At 43.8% G+C, this 15,503-nt stretch overlaps 1 protein-coding gene across 4 annotated transcripts in view; it reads right to left on the bottom strand.

The window, feature by feature from the left end:
• Window positions 1-4,693, bottom strand: part of HIVEP2 (HIVEP zinc finger 2) — a 151,581-nt gene extending 146,888 nt beyond the window's left edge. For 2 of the 4 annotated variants that reach the window (XM_062572445.1, XM_062572446.1), the window contains exon 1: window positions 3,965-4,693. The gene's annotated coding sequence lies outside the window, so the exon portion shown is untranslated. Of the gene's footprint in view, window positions 1-3,629; window positions 3,655-3,964 lie in introns of those variants that run through there. The other 2 variants (XM_062572447.1, XM_062572448.1) reach the window with 2 other exon arrangements.
• Window positions 4,694-15,503: the final 10,810 nt, after the last annotated feature.

Here is a 15,503-nt window from a genome sequence, read left to right as displayed (position 1 = left end):
ATAGTAACCAACTCTTTAAATAAAAAAAATAAAGTATCAGACTTATCAGATGTTTTTCAAATAGCAAAGGTATGCAGCCTTTGCATACAACCCTCCTACAGATTTCCTATCAATATTAGTGATTAACTCTTGCTGAAGACTATAACCCATCAGATCTAATAGGGTTTATAACTTCCCTGTTGGAAGGACCAGTACCTTTAAACAAAATACTCTCAGATTCACCTCTTCTCGATGAGCAAGGTAAGACAGAAAAAACATTTTCTCCTCTTTACTCTGTGAAGGTCATCACCATGAAGAATCAACTTTTGTTGGACCTGACTTACATTATGACCTAGGACAACTGGAGAAAGCTAGCACATGGGTCTGACGAGTGTATCTGGAATTCTTGGGCAGAATCAAGTGAGAATCAAGTGACTACAGTACTTGCTGAACTCTTGAGCAGGATGGAGAGCCATTCATTTAACAAACCACAGCTTATTACAAAACCCCACCATACCAAAGTTTGAAAGATGGTTTGCCTTCTTTCATAACACTTTACAGGTCACATAACTGATCTTATCAACTTTCCACGTACAGTAATACTCTTAAATAGCATGCATTTTTCTCTTTGATGGGTAAGTATTCCAGTTCTTAGCTAAATAAACCACTTCTGCCAGACACACAGCTTCTATGTGCCAGTTACCTTACCCAAAATGGTTAGATTTCAAAACTAGCATCAGTAACTGCCCCCACTGACGACTCGGAGAGAAGGCAGTGAGGAGAAGGACATGCAATATGGTACTTATTACTTTCACTTTTGTCTAAATCCAATTCATCTTCGTTCTTTTAAAAACAAGTGCCTAAATAAATGAATAAAGAGATGCTCTGAGGTAAAATTTCCTGCCTTAACATTTGTCAGCTTACCTAAAAACAATCAGACTAGACTAATCTCATAAATTAATTCATATAACTGTGTTCAGCCAACAGTATTAGAAACAGTTAAAAGTCAAAGAGGAATGGCCTTGTAGGGTGCCACCACATAAACTAAACATGATATACTGCCAAACACTCAAGCAGACACATGTACCACTATTCAGCAAGGACCACATGAATGCATATGGCTCTTTGTTTTGTCTTCATAGTAACAAGAAGGTTCGTAAACAGATCGTACATATGAGGCAACCTAGTCACTTGAGAATCTAAAAATCTGTCTTTGTAAAGAACAGTTTTGCACTGTTGCCACACAATCAGACTTAGATACATAATTAAAAGTCCTCTACATTTGTACTTGGGACAAGTGCATTTATTTTTGTTCTTACCATACCAGCGATGTTTTAATGTGACACTATGGCCAGGATGTATACCTGCTATTCCCAGTGGTCATTGGAAAATTACAACCCTAAAAATTTGGAATGTTCCATCAACAAACCTAATGAAACCTTGTGGCTTTGTACCACATCAATGTTCTCAATTGCACAGTTGAAATAATCTTAAATGTATTTACAGAAAGAGTACTAACTTTTAAAAACTTGCACAGAAAGAAGAAGTTCTCAGCCTGATCTACAATAACAACGTTAGGACTTTTCTGGAAAATATCAGGTAAAACAATAAAAGTCATGAAGCAAATTTCAGATAGCCCGTACCCTCAAGTTTCAGAAGCAGAAGGATATGGAAACATCTGACTGTAAACAAATAAAGCATCTAGGTTACAGTGCACCTACCCAAATATGTCTGTATGTTGTAACCTAATAGGCGAAAGACTCTGATATCTTTAAAAACAATTGCATTTTGTTAGCGTGTTTGCTTATCATCTTCACTATCAAAATACTGAGGATTTCTGCACTGTGTCCTCATAACCTGAAGATCAAATTCCTCTTGCCATCAGCAGTAAGATACAACAACAAGAGAGCTTAAAAACTAGGTCCACTGAATTCGGTCCTTGCTAGACTGCAGTTCTTTCAATTTAATAATTACTATGATTAGTCACTGTCCCCAAAAGCCCTAAGGATGACCAGAGCCCCCTTGTGCTAGGAGCTGCACAAATCCAGGAAGGAAGGTACAGTCTGCACATACAGCTTCATGGAGTAACAGCAGTAATAATAACATACCTAGATTAATAATAATATGTATCTATTAATGGTTTGGTTTTGCCACCTGGACTACTTTACTTCCTTCATAATAAACCACAGCAAAGATAAATTATAAGTAAAAAAGTAATACTCTTGGATAAGTAGGCACGCAATATTTGCTATATTTAATAACGTACAAAGCCAGTCAGGTTCTGTATTAATGTTTACTTCGTTTCAAAATGAGAATGGAAATCACTTAGCCAAACACTTCTAATGACTTTCATTAGAATTTCTATTAGTTTAATTTTAAGCGGCATTTAAAAGTTACTGTAATATAAAAAAAAAAAAAAAAAAGTTGTTTAACAGCTGAAGTTTAATTGGCTCAGTTACCAGATTAAGAAAAATCCCTAAAAATATTATTACCAATGGATAACAAAAGCAGAGCAGTCTCTTACGGGAGACTGAGGTCGGGGTGATTTTTTTGTTTATTTATTTGGGCGCCCGTTCCCCCCGCACTGGAAGAGCCGCGCACTTCGGGCGAAGAGGCAGCGGCGGGGCCGCGGCGAGCCGGGCACGGCCGGTGCCCGCCGAGCCGCCCGCGGCACCACTACGCGGCCGGCCCTGGGATGGGACTTCCCCTCACGGACGGAGAGGACACATCCGAGGAAAGCGGCGGGTGTCCCTTCCTTCCTTCCTTCCTTCCTTCCTTCCTTCCTTCCTTCCTTCCTTCCTTCCTTCCTTCCTTCCTTCCTGCCCGCGGCGAGGGGCAGCGGCGGCGGCGCCCGGCCCCCCTCCGCCCCGCGGCGGCCGCGAGGTACCCTGCGCGACGGGCGCCGCGGTGCCTCTTACATAACGGCGCCCCGCCGCCCGCGCACACCCGCGTTATATAATAAGCGCTGCCCTGCGCGGCCGCCCCGCCGCGCCGGCGGGGGGCGGGCGGGGGGAGGGGAGGACCCCGCCGGCGGCGGCGGCGGCGGCCGAGCCCCTCGCTCACCCCCTTCCTGTGGCGTTACCACGTCATGGAACATTCCCGGAACGGGCCAACGTCCCTCCCACTTCAGGGAACGGTCGCCCAGGCGCGGCGCGACGCGCACACACCGGCGCGGCGGCCGCGTTCCACCCCCCCTCCCCCCCTCCCCGCCGCGGCCGCGCCGCGCCCCCGCGTTACCCCCTGCCCCGCCCGCGGGGGCGGCTCGGCGGCCGCAGCCTCCCCCCGCCGCGCCGCCGCCGCCGCGCCGGGCGCCCCCCCCCCCCCCGCACACCCCCCCCGCGGCGGCGGCTGGCTGCCGTCGGTAAGCGGCAGGCTCGCCGCCGCCGCGGGAGGGGATTACGCAAGGCGGCCCGCGCCTCATCTGCATACACTCACACGCCGGGTATTCCCCGCATTTCCCAACGGCGCGTCCCTAACAAAGGCCTCCCCCTCCCCGTCCTGACCCCGCGCCGCCGCCGCTCCCCGGGGACGCGGCCGCCGGCGGTCAGCACTCGCCCGCCGCCGCCGCGGGGCCACTCACCGGCCCGGCGGGCGCCTGCCCCCGCCCGGCTCCCGGCCCCCGCGCCTCCCGCCGCGTGCCCTCCATTTACCCCCGCCGCGGGGCCGGGGAGCACCGCGCTGCAACGACCGCACCGCAAGTTGCTCCAGCCTCACGGAAAGCTCTCGCGTCAGAACCTCCCCCCCCCGCCTGTCAAGTACTTTCTCACCACTGTCCAAATAGTAATAATAATAATAATAGTAATAATAATAAGCAAAGCCCCCGAACCACCCCCCGGCCGGCCCCACTCCGGGAGTGCCCCCTCAGCCACGGCACCCGCCGGCGGCTCGGCGCGGCTGTCAGCTGGTGCCCGTGACAGGGGACAGGCGGGAGGCAGGCGCGGAGGCAGGGAGGAGGGGGCTGCCTGCAGCAGCAGCTGCTGCTCACCTGGAAAGTCACCGGGGAGGAAGGAGGAAAGCCCTCTCGGTGCCCTTGTTGTTGTTGCTGTTGTTGATCCCGCTGGGTGCTCTTGTTGCTCCCTTGCTAAGGGCTTACCTGGAGTGAGGTGGCTCGCGGTATTTCTTTATATAAAGACAGACAGAGATATTCCAGCAGCCAAGGGGCGTCTGTTTCATGTGTTTATCTTAAGGTAGATCATTTCTCTCCCTCTTTTTGAAGGAAAAAAAAAAAAAAAAAAAGCAGTAACAACAGTAACAGTGGTGAGGCTCAGTTTTACACGGGAGAGGCAGAGGCCCGGGGAGCCGCAGTTTTTTTCTGGCCGCGGAGGGAGGGAGCCTCTGTGATCTGCAGACAGGCTGGGTTATTCCTGGCACCACTTCCCAGAACAGAAGTTACAGGGCGGCGAGAGAGCGCGGGGAGCGCGCGGCCCGTGACGTCACCGGGTCCCCCAGCGCGCCGGCGGGGAGCGAGCGGGCGCGACCGGCAGCGCCCGGCGCGGGGGTGATGGGCGCCGCGAGTGTGAGAGCGCGAGGGAGACGGCGCGCAGCGGAGAGGTGCACTGTGCAGACAGGGACACAGGGGGAGGGAGGAGGCAGGGCTTCTGAGTGCAAACCCTCAGCCTCTCCCCGCCGGAGGAGATCTTCCCCCCCCTCCCCCGCCTCCGAAAAGGGAACTCCCAGGAGAGCCAGTCTCAACTTGCCATGCAAAAGTTGTGCGTCTTCCCAGCTTGAGAATTTCCTTTAAGGATGTGGGATCCTCCTCCCCCCGCTTTTTTCCTCCAGCCCTTCCACCTCCTCTGCCTTGCCTGGTCAAGATCACGTTATCTGTCAGGAAGAACAAAATAATACCAGAGTTCCTGGTGCTGGCTGCGTTTCTTGGGCTTTTGAACGTGTTTTCTTGCGGTTTCCATCCCCCAGCCGAGCACTGCGCCCAACGTGCCGTGCAAGGCGTATTTAAAACCCTGCCCGTCTTTGCCTCCGCTGCCCACACAGAGAAGAGTGCGCGGGTGGCCGCCCCGACCCTCACCGCCTCCTACACTGCCCTTTAAAAGGGACAGGGGCAGCAGGGCGCGCAGCGCGCTCCGCAGGCGCCTCCGGCCGCAGCAGGAGCGCCGGTGCCCGCGCTCGGCGCGCACTGGCAGCGCAGCCCTCAGCCCCGCCAGCTGTCCCCGGGCTCTGCTTAACACACACGTTGTTATTTTAACAGCCTTTCGCCGACGAGCCAACCGCCAGCAACGCCGCCGCGAAGGGCTTTCCCTGAGACCCGCCCATACGGCCGGAAGAAGGGACCGCCGGTCCCTGCGGCGGGCGGCCGCCCGCAGCCAGGGCTCCCGCCGCCGCCGCCGCCGCCCTGCCGCCCGCCCTCCTCGCTGGAGGCGGCCGCCGCCGGCTAACGGCCGCCCCGGGCTCGCGCCCCCGCCCGCCGCTCACGGGGCCGCCCGCAGCCAATGGGCGCCCGCAACGTCCAGCGGGGGCGGGGCGAGGCCAGGCCAGGCCGCCGCCGCCGCCGGGGGAAATACCCTGCGGGCGGGCGCGGCGGGACGGCGCGGGAGCGGCCGGGCGACTTCACCTCCTCGGAGCGTCCCGCCGCTGCGCCTGCGGCCGCGGACACATCTCTGGCTTTCCGAACTTGTAACTCACCACAGAGCGATAACGGCCAGATGAAACCCTGCCTGTGTTGCTAATATTTTCGATTGTTAATTAAACCAGAGTGAGATTATTGGAAGAACATTCATTTTCTCCATATGTGCGCTCGAGTTTTGCCATAGTTGCTCAGAAGATAAAATTAACCCCTGCAGTTTTCTTGCCAGGCCTGTCGGCATGTTGGTGGTTGCATTCTCTGATTTTATCTGTTTTGGCTTCACAACGCAGCAAAAGAGTGTTGGGCTTTTGGAGATTGGCCTTACTCAAATTTTCAAACCAAAATCATTCTCTTCACATTAGGTTTGGGGAAACCATTTAACTAAATTGCAAGGCTACCATAAGTTGATTCTGGGTGATGCCAACTTGCAGTATTAGTCGTTTTTTTATTCTCACTTTGAAGATGTGCTGTCACCCGAGATTATTACCTTGATTCACATCAGGAAAAAAAAAAAAAAAAAAAAAAAAAAAAAAAAAAAAAAAAAAACTCAGCCTCAGGGCTGAAAGGGAAACAGTACAAGCATAAATCCTGAAAGCTGTAACTCTTACAGCAGATACCAGTACAAATAAACCAAATCATTATTTTGTAATTTAAATGGTTAACAATTTTAAGCAATTCCTACAGCTTTGGGGGAATAAATACATAACAGTTTAGTGCTTGAGGCTGGCAGTCCTGGTACAGAATCGATTAATAAATATCATGTCAATCTACTGTTGACCCTGACGCCTGTTGACCTTGGTGGCCTTTGAATTGGATTCACAGTGCTTCATCATGCCGAATTCAGTTGATGGAGGAGAATGTCAAGACTTACTGGGTCTCATCTGCAGTGATACTGCCATGAGCATCTCGCATGATCACAATAACTAATGCCTTCTATTACATAAAAGGCTTTTTTACAAGCATTTCCAATACTAAGGGGACTGAACCAAAGCTACCAAAGAATTGCCTGCTCTTGTCTTGTTAAGTCTGTAAGCATGTCTTATTTTGTTTTCTTGTTTTTTGGTGCAAGTGATACTGTCATTCCTGTCACTGAGTATTGTTAGACTGGAATTATTCTGTCTGAGTAAATATATTGACCTTGGGCTTGTAATCTTTATTTGACATGAGTCAGATTAAGTCAATGGGAGATGGCAGGGCATGGGATTTGTTTTAAATTGAGGCTTTCCCATCCTGCCCCTTTCCACTGCAGCTCCACTTACCTCTGCCCTCAAATGACAGCTGCTAGTATCTTCCCGTCTGGGAAGCAGCACACTCCTGACCAACGCATTTGAGTTCTTGCACTATGCCAAGCATTGCTTGCTTCTCTTCTGCCACTCACAAGACTTTAGAAGTTCATTTCTATTGTCACAGAGAATAGACCCCAGAAGTTGCTGGAACAACAGTCAGTGTTCAAAATCATTCTAAAGAACAGGTTTATGAACGATTATATTCAAACCAAAGTCTTTGCGTCCTGTTCCACATTCTCCTTCTCTTAGGATGCCTGGATAGTCTTCTTCACAAACTCCTGCCAGTATCTTCACACAGAGACAGCAAACATGTCTCAGTCACCTACTTTTGCCTAGATGTGACAACTTAATAATGATGTCTGCATCATCCTGTCCTATCACTTTCCTCTAGATTTTTTTTTACATTTAACTTATAACAAAACTATAATTCAAGCTTAACTAAAAAAAGGACTCAGGCAATTTTAAGGTGTGAGATTTACAGATGTTATCTGAGTACAGATGTTTCAGATTCATCAGAGTAAGTCATTCTTGCTGCTTGGAAGCAGCTTGGCCATCATAGCTGCTGCTAGTAGTAAATGCAATAAAGAATGATAATATTCAGTAATGATGTTTACAGTTTATTAAACATTATAAACTATTCTAAAAACTTAGATCTCAGAACATACAATAAATAGTCGTCAGGTCTGTAAACCATTCTGCTCCCAAAAGTAGATAATAGGAAACACTATATAATTTTTCTTTAGTGGTACAGTTGAGTTGAAATGTTAAATAACCATTCCTAAAATAGCTAACAATTTTAAAGCAATTCATCCTTTCTCTCTTTGAGAGAAATTACTTGGGTCCATAAGCTCGTACTCACAAGGCCTTAACAATTGCTTCATGAAGTTGTCACAGACAAAGCCTTACCAAACAGGATACTTCTTTATATAAAGAGGTGGACGCTATTTGGCTGTTTCAGTGTGACTATCGTAAAGCAAAAATGGAACCAAATGTATTCAGTTTTCTGAAAGTCTCAGAAGGCAGAATAGCAAATTAAAATTGGTGTTGGTGGTGGTGTTACGCTTCCATTTAGCATGCTCTTTCTTAAAGTCTGGTTAAATTAGAAAATCTATACTGACATGGGAAACTTTCTGTGAATGACTTTCCTCATAAATAAACAAGTATTAATGGCTTTCTATCAATGTTGTTTAAAATGCATCATGCATTATTTGTGTTGGAACTTCCTTCCCTTTTCCCTTGCTCCTTTCTTCAACTGACTGGATTGCAATGTGTCTTGCTGTCCTTTCCCCTTCCCCCTACTGCCTTTTCTAACTCTCTTGTTACACTCAGTGCTCCTTATGCTTATCAGTAAGACTGCAAGATACTTGGGGCTGGTTTTCCAATGCTAGAAGAATTCTGCAAGGAGGATCTGCTCTTGCTCTGCTCATGAGTAAGAGAAGGGCACTGAGCCACAGTCTGGGTGATGATCTGGGAGCAGCTTACTGCCAGCAAGGATGAGGCACTCTGCCACCAGATCCTCCTCAGGGATGTCCTGAGAGCAAGAGGGAGCCTCCATAGTGGCTTTGCAGTTGTGAAGGAAGGCAAGGAGGGAGACAGAGCTGGATTAGAAGACTTCATGACAGTCCTGAAAGGGCTGCATTTGTCTCCTGTTTTACTTCGGGTGCCATATGCATCAAAAGATCAGTAATATCAACAGAATTAATCCAGATAGCTGCAGAGATTTTTATTTTCAGAGATACTTGCCATCTACTGAACCTCTCAAACTCTTCTCCTCAGAGATATCTAGCAGCTCTGAGTTTCACATATCAGTCATACAATATCATAAACATATTTCCAGCCACAGGATTCCACTTTCCAATTTGAACATACTGCTTTCATTTTGCTTGAGTGCTGTCTTCTCCTATGAGAAAAGAGAAAAACACGGTGCCAGCTCACCCTCCCAACACATCTCCATATGTGTTCCTTTATTCAGGGCTGCTGTATCGTGTTTGTCTACTCTCCTATGTAAACAAGAGCAATCTTTCCTCACAGGGGAGGGTGCCCAGGACTCCTCCACAGAACACAAAAAAGTCACAGAGAAGCACTTCTTTATCCACGATAACATCAAGCTCATAACAAGGTGGTTAGCAGAAAAAAGTCAGTGTCTATGTGTAAATAACTCTGGCAGGGGGCCAAAAGGAAGGGAAGTACTATTTGTCTGGTAATGAACAAATGGATCTATTTCCTGAAGGATAAATATTTTTCTGCTATATTGAGCTTTCTCTAAAAAAAAAAAAAAAAAAAAAAAAAAAAGATTTTCTCCACATAAAGTATTTCCAGAGGCAGAACTAACATGCTATGAATGTCAACAGCTTGATGATAACAGGTCATCATTTGACCTAGCAACCGGGGGGAAAAACAAAAAAGATTTTTCTGAAATTATGCCATTTCATGGGAAAACATTTTTTAAAGCTCATGAATCACAGAAAAAGATTTTTTAAATAAAAGGTGATTTTTACTCATTCTCATTTTTGACAACTAATTAGTGAATAGGAAATTTTTCCCTTCTCTTAAAAGAAAAATAATAGAGCTTATTTATCTTGTATGCTATATTCAGTTCTTTTTTCTTTCTCCAGTTTTTCTAAGAACAGCTGATGTAAGAGACTGCGAAAGAGATAGCATGATTTAACAACCTGTGTTATATAACCTGAACAATTAAATGACTTTATTTTCCAAAAGCCTACCTATTTATATTCCTATTAGACCTGATAGCCTTTCATTTAGTGTTCTCAAATCGACAACTTTCATTTTTATATCATCTTCCAAGTCAAAGAAACCTCATCATACCACCTGCTTCATATAGAATTTGAGGTATAGGCTGAGGAGAGGCAGAGGGAAAGACCACTCTCAGCAGTGCATGGGGATAACTGGAAGACAAGGAAAAGAAAGAATATCTTGCCTTCTCAAAATGGCAGAAGGCACTTTGGATATGAAAAATGACATTAACTATATTGCAGCTCCCTAGCATTTGACCATATTAGCTTATCTCCTTTACTCTTCTGGCACGTGCCATGGGAACCTCACCAGCCACTTTTGTTGGCCTCTTGGTTTTGCATCTTGGGAAACTTCCCACAGGCAGGTGCCCTGAGCGTCTGGAGAACACCTTCCTTCACAACTGATTTAGAGGGAAGTGTGCCACCTACTGAAGGACCGAAGCCACTTTCTATAGGTCTAGGACTTTTGTAGATTCCTTCCCATTACTGAACTCTCTAGGCCTTCCCAGTACTGATTTGGATTACAAAGTTAGTCTTTAATTTATAAAAGGTAGTAAACTCAACAGTTGGAAAAGCATGAAGAACGACGTAAGCAAACTTAATCTGGTCTGATTCTATCTGATTCATATGTTAACAGGGTACTTGACCTAAAAGTAAATCATCTATTGAAAGCCAGTATAAGTGTCACCTCTACATTGCCACTTTTGAAAAATTGGGCTAAATACCAGGAATTAATTCTGTAACTGTAAGTAACACTTACATTTTGGGTTAATCAGTACATCAAGTAGATACATTGGAGATACTGACATACAAAATATTTGTTATTTAGGGATTATTTAGGTTTTCAACGAATGAGTAAACTTCCTTTACTGTCAGATAGTAGTTTTTGCACTTTCCTAGTACACTTGCTTCAATTAATCATTTAGTTGAATCAGAAGAAGCTTCCTACTGTTGTTGTCATAACTTGCTTGACACACCTAGAGAGTGTCCTGTGGTTGCCTGTGTCTCATGTTATGAAGTTATTCATGCATAACAATGTTTCACTTTGGAGTACAACTGAAATGTCAAAAAAGTCAGAACATATGTCAGTGTCCTTTCAACTTCTTGTGCTTATGTAGCTCTTTGGCTGTCATGAATGTCTAGAAAATTTTTAAGTCCATGTTGGAACAGTAGAGGCTAAATAAATAACATCAGACAAGACAAAAATACATGGTTGTAGACATTTCTTCAAGACAATAACTTTTAGTAAAAGCTGTGGAACTGGGTAAAGGAAATAGAGACCCTTTTGCTTGGTCAATGATTTAAATTCTGCTCATATATATTACAGTAGATCATCAATATGTAAATTCTGATTCACTGAAATCAACAGATAATATACCAGTCTTTGAAGCTGGTCACACTGCTGCAATGGGAGTTATTTGTTCATAAGAATTATTGTTCTAAAAAATGCTCGTGAAAGAATTTCATTAGAACTTCAACAAGAAAGTAAAAATAAAATGTTTTTGAATAAATATTTTAATGTATTTACAACTTGAAAATACACATTATAAAAGTTTGAAGTGTTTCTACCAGTTTTGTCATAAACAATTTTAGCTGACCTTGATATGGTGTATTAAAATCTCTGTAACATCTGAAACTGTACTACTCAGGGTTTCACAAGCATAGGGAAACCATCCTTGTGAAGCATGGGAAATGAAATTCAATGCCAGCAAGCACAAACCAGGGAGAAATCTAACTCTATATACACCATCCCAGTCATGGGTTCTATACCAGCTACCACCAGTCAAAGAAAGATCTAGAAGTGACTGTGGACAGTTCTGCAAAAAACGTCAGCTCACTGTTCAGAGGTGTCCAAAAAGATCAATTTTTAGGTGTTATTCAGAAATGAAAGGGATCATAAAGTTATATAGTTAAATAAATCCAGGGTGACACATACTGAATGCATTTCTGGTCATTTTCCACCAAAAGGGACAAGGACAACCTAGAGGAGCTTCCAAATGAAACTAAATAATCTTCATACTGGAATATAACGATATGATATAACAGGTATGGCCAACCTTTACCTTTTCATCTTCATGCTCTCAGGGAGAGCAAGTGCAGCTCTTGTGGGAGCTGTGGCAAGCTGTGCTCCCACTGGGATTGCTCAGCTGGCTAAATCTCTAAAGTAGGCCCCAGGCAGTGGGGTGACCCTCTGGGAACTAATGGTTTTTCCTAGCTGTGAACTGCTCCTCAAACTCTCTGTCATTCAACTCCTAGGGCACACCAGACAGTCACTGCGGTTCCTGACATATGAAGGTTTCTGTGCAGATTATGAAGGCTAGTTATCCTTCTGACAGTATGTTCTGAATTATTAATCCAGAGGAGAAGGTGAGCAGGAAATGAATACTCATTGCTATTCTCAAAATCTAAAAACTAATAGTGTGCCCCGCCCCCCCCCCCCCAAGAGAGCTGTCAGGTAGCAGATTTAAAACAAGCAAAAAAGAAGCATCTTCTCATCTAGCACATGGTTGAAGTGTAGAACTAGGGTGGAAGAAGGCTGTGAAGCATCGAAGTACCAGTGTCTTCAGGAAGAGATTGACCACATTAACAGTGGAACAATCCATTACTGGCTCTTAGGGCAATGGTTGTATGTACATTGACATGTTCAGAGATTGGTCCCCAAACCACTGACTGGCAATAGCGGGTGTCTCATGCAAAAGATATGGGAGACAAGAAGAGGAAATTCTTTCCCTGAGCATTGTAACTGGCCATTCTTTGAGACAGGATAATAAATTATATAGGCTTTTCATCTGAGTCACTACAGCTGCTCTTATGTTCTTACCAATTTAAGGAATATTTCTTCAGTGACAAATAGCCTCTTTTTTTCCCTGAAAACATTTGTGACTACTTTTTAGCTTTTTCAAAAAAAATAGAAATGCTTTAAAAGATCCCCTGCTGGATATGGATTTGTCAAGACTTAACCAATTGTAATAGTTACACAATCGATAGAACAATAGATCAATAGAAAATGTATTTGCTGAATACCACAAGTTTATAAATGTGAAATATCAAGATAATAAACTTTTATATTAACTCATTTTTTTCAAACTTACAATATTTTTGAGACATTGTCCGTCTAATTAGAAATTCAGCATATGTTTTTCATTTTAGAATCCATATTCTGTTCCTCTGTAATAAAGAGATATGAAAGGGATGTGAGTCATTAATCATATTCAGGAAATATGTTTCTGAAAAATTAATACATGACCAGTTGCCAGTAAGTAGCAATCTGCTACATATACGCATAAAGTATGTTATAAAGCTACATATTTTAATGATAGCCTTTAAATGTTAAAGTTGTTGTAAACCTATAATGGAAACAATATTTCTCTAATGGAATATTTAATATCACTTAAGACCCACTAAAGGCTGCACAAAGATTCTTACATCAATGGGAGCTGGGTAAAATTGCATTGGGTCAGTATAGTACATTACTGTCTGAAGTCAAGCTGGTAAGTAAAGGTATACTTAATGCTAAGTGCAGGAATAAACCTAGTGATTTCAGTGATGTTCTCTTGGGCTTTAAGTTAAGCATATGCTTAAGTGTTTTCCTAGACCCTACAGTCCTGAGCTGTAGGACTTTTCCATCCTTTCCTGTAGACAGTGACCTCTCAAGGCAACTCTGAGAGAGTAAGTAGGATTTGGCCCAAATCAGTTCAGTAATAAAAACATAGTTTCTCATCTCCAATGATTATTCATTATTGGATTTTTCATAAGGGTAAACACAACTAAATTCATATAGGATGCATTCACTTGATGTTGTTCGATAAAAATTTTAATTGCAGTCTCAGTGTAATTATGAACTCTCACTGGAGATGGGAAAAGAAAAAAAAAGTCATATTGTTCTTTTGGTCAACAAGGATATTGATAGGCTGTTTAAAAAACATTTTTACCTTAAGTTAAAAGTTGTAACTGTCCATGTAATGACAATATTTTACTAAGGACCTAACAAGAGGCTTGTTCAGCTGAGGCAAGTTAGTTGGTGAATATCAAAATGTATAAATAGAGATTCATTCCTGGGTCTACAGCATGACAATCACTGTTCCTAACTCAAGGTTCCTGGACTGTAGAGATTAGTAGAAAAGCAAATCAGAAGTTCTGCAGCATCTTCATTTAAATTGAATACACAATGGAAATGGATCCAAACAACATTCTATGGTGTTCTCTGTGCATCTCTCAAATATTAGAGTTAGTATCAGGAAGGAAATGGTATTTGATATTTCACCCTAATTATACATCTATTTCAACAATCCAGAAATTTTTGAAACTACATAAAAGTTAACAGCAGCTAACCCTCTGTGCTGTGAGGAATGGTCATAGAGGCCTCATACTTACCCATATAATACATTAAGGGCCATAATTTTGTCTTATTTTCTCTGCCTAAAAGACAGGTAAAGGATGGCTTAAATACTTTAGGCTAAGTGCTTTTTCTTCAAAATATCAAAACTACATCTTCAGTTTGAGATCAAAAAACAAAATATAGCTAAAGATAGTTCATGACGATAGGCCACAGATGTTCCTGAAGTGTAAATTAATATTGATTTTGGTCAAAATAATCAAATGGAAAAAATATTCTAGCAGCCAGATATAGTAAGAAGTGGGAGGTGTTGTGTCAAAAAAAATCGATGAATACATCAGCTCAGAAACAGCTTCAGACAAATTAAAGGAAATGAGAGTATAATAGTCTATCAGCAGAGATAACACGCAGATCAAAACAGGTGACTGTTAGGAAAGTAAGCCACCTGATGGATTTGCTGGTCTGCTTCTGTGCTAGTCCTGCAATTTCACCCCAATAGGACCTCACAGACTGTATAGGCATAATCACCAATTTAATATAACAAGCTATTATTGGGATACTCTGTACCACTCAAGCTGCTGTAATTGAAGAAGAACATTTATGGATGGTATAACAAACATTTAAGTCCTCAGAAAAGAGAAGGTTTCAAGTTTGGCTTCAGCGAGATGCTGTTAGTGCATGAAGTGCTCTTAGTGCAACCAAGAATAAAACTGTTTTCTGAATAGAGAAATAGATTGTCCAGCAAATGAGGTAGCTGATGACCTAAACTTGTCTACATATCTCTTATTACACAGTCTCAGAATGGCGAGCTCACTTAGAATGCTTGCAAGGTTTTTATTGCCCTTATCTGCTTCTTCAAGGCCAGAGGAGATAGTGCAGCAATTAGAAATGGTGCAGAAATAGGTGCTCCTTCCATACCATAAATTCTGATGTCAGAACAGGCTGATATGAAAAGTCTGAGTCCAAACTCATTTGAAGATATTTGGACTCTTTCCTCAGTTCTTACTGCCTTTGGACCAGGCTCATACAACATGGAAGACAACAAGGCTGCAGCTATTCTAATCGATCAAACAGGCCAGGGCCCATTCTCTGGTCCCAAGGGCTTGCATCCGTAACAGCTGAACTCCCTCCTTCCCCAAAATAGAGCAGCCTCATGCATACTACCTGGCAGGAACAGCCCCTAGCCTGTGCTATACTGCTATTCTGCGCTGTATCTGGCAGACCATTAGCTGGCAAAAGCCAAAACCATGCCAGAAAGCATGGTAATTACTCAACAGCGTACCTAATTGCAAATAGAGTTTAACACTGTGCCCTGGCCCTGTAGAAAAAGAAAGGCAAGGGATAGCTGGGAAAATGTAAAGAGGAACATAAAGCCAATATTGGCAGAGAGTGAAAAAAAGAAAAGTAAGCTGGATTAGAAATATTGAGGAGGGAATCATCTCAATTCAGGAACCACTTAATAAATATGTTTTAAGTTAAAGCATATGCTTCAATGCTTTCTTATTGACTATCGTCTATGTGCCTCAAGTTAGGCAGATACTTGAGCAGCTTGCTGAGCTGGGGCATTGCAG

The sequence above is a fragment of the Rhea pennata genome, chromosome 3, assembly GCF_028389875.1.
Source record: "Rhea pennata isolate bPtePen1 chromosome 3, bPtePen1.pri, whole genome shotgun sequence".
Lineage (NCBI taxonomy): Eukaryota > Metazoa > Chordata > Aves > Rheiformes > Rheidae > Rhea > Rhea pennata.
Note: the sequence above shows the minus strand (reverse complement) of the source record. Positions and strands in the feature narration are given on the sequence as shown.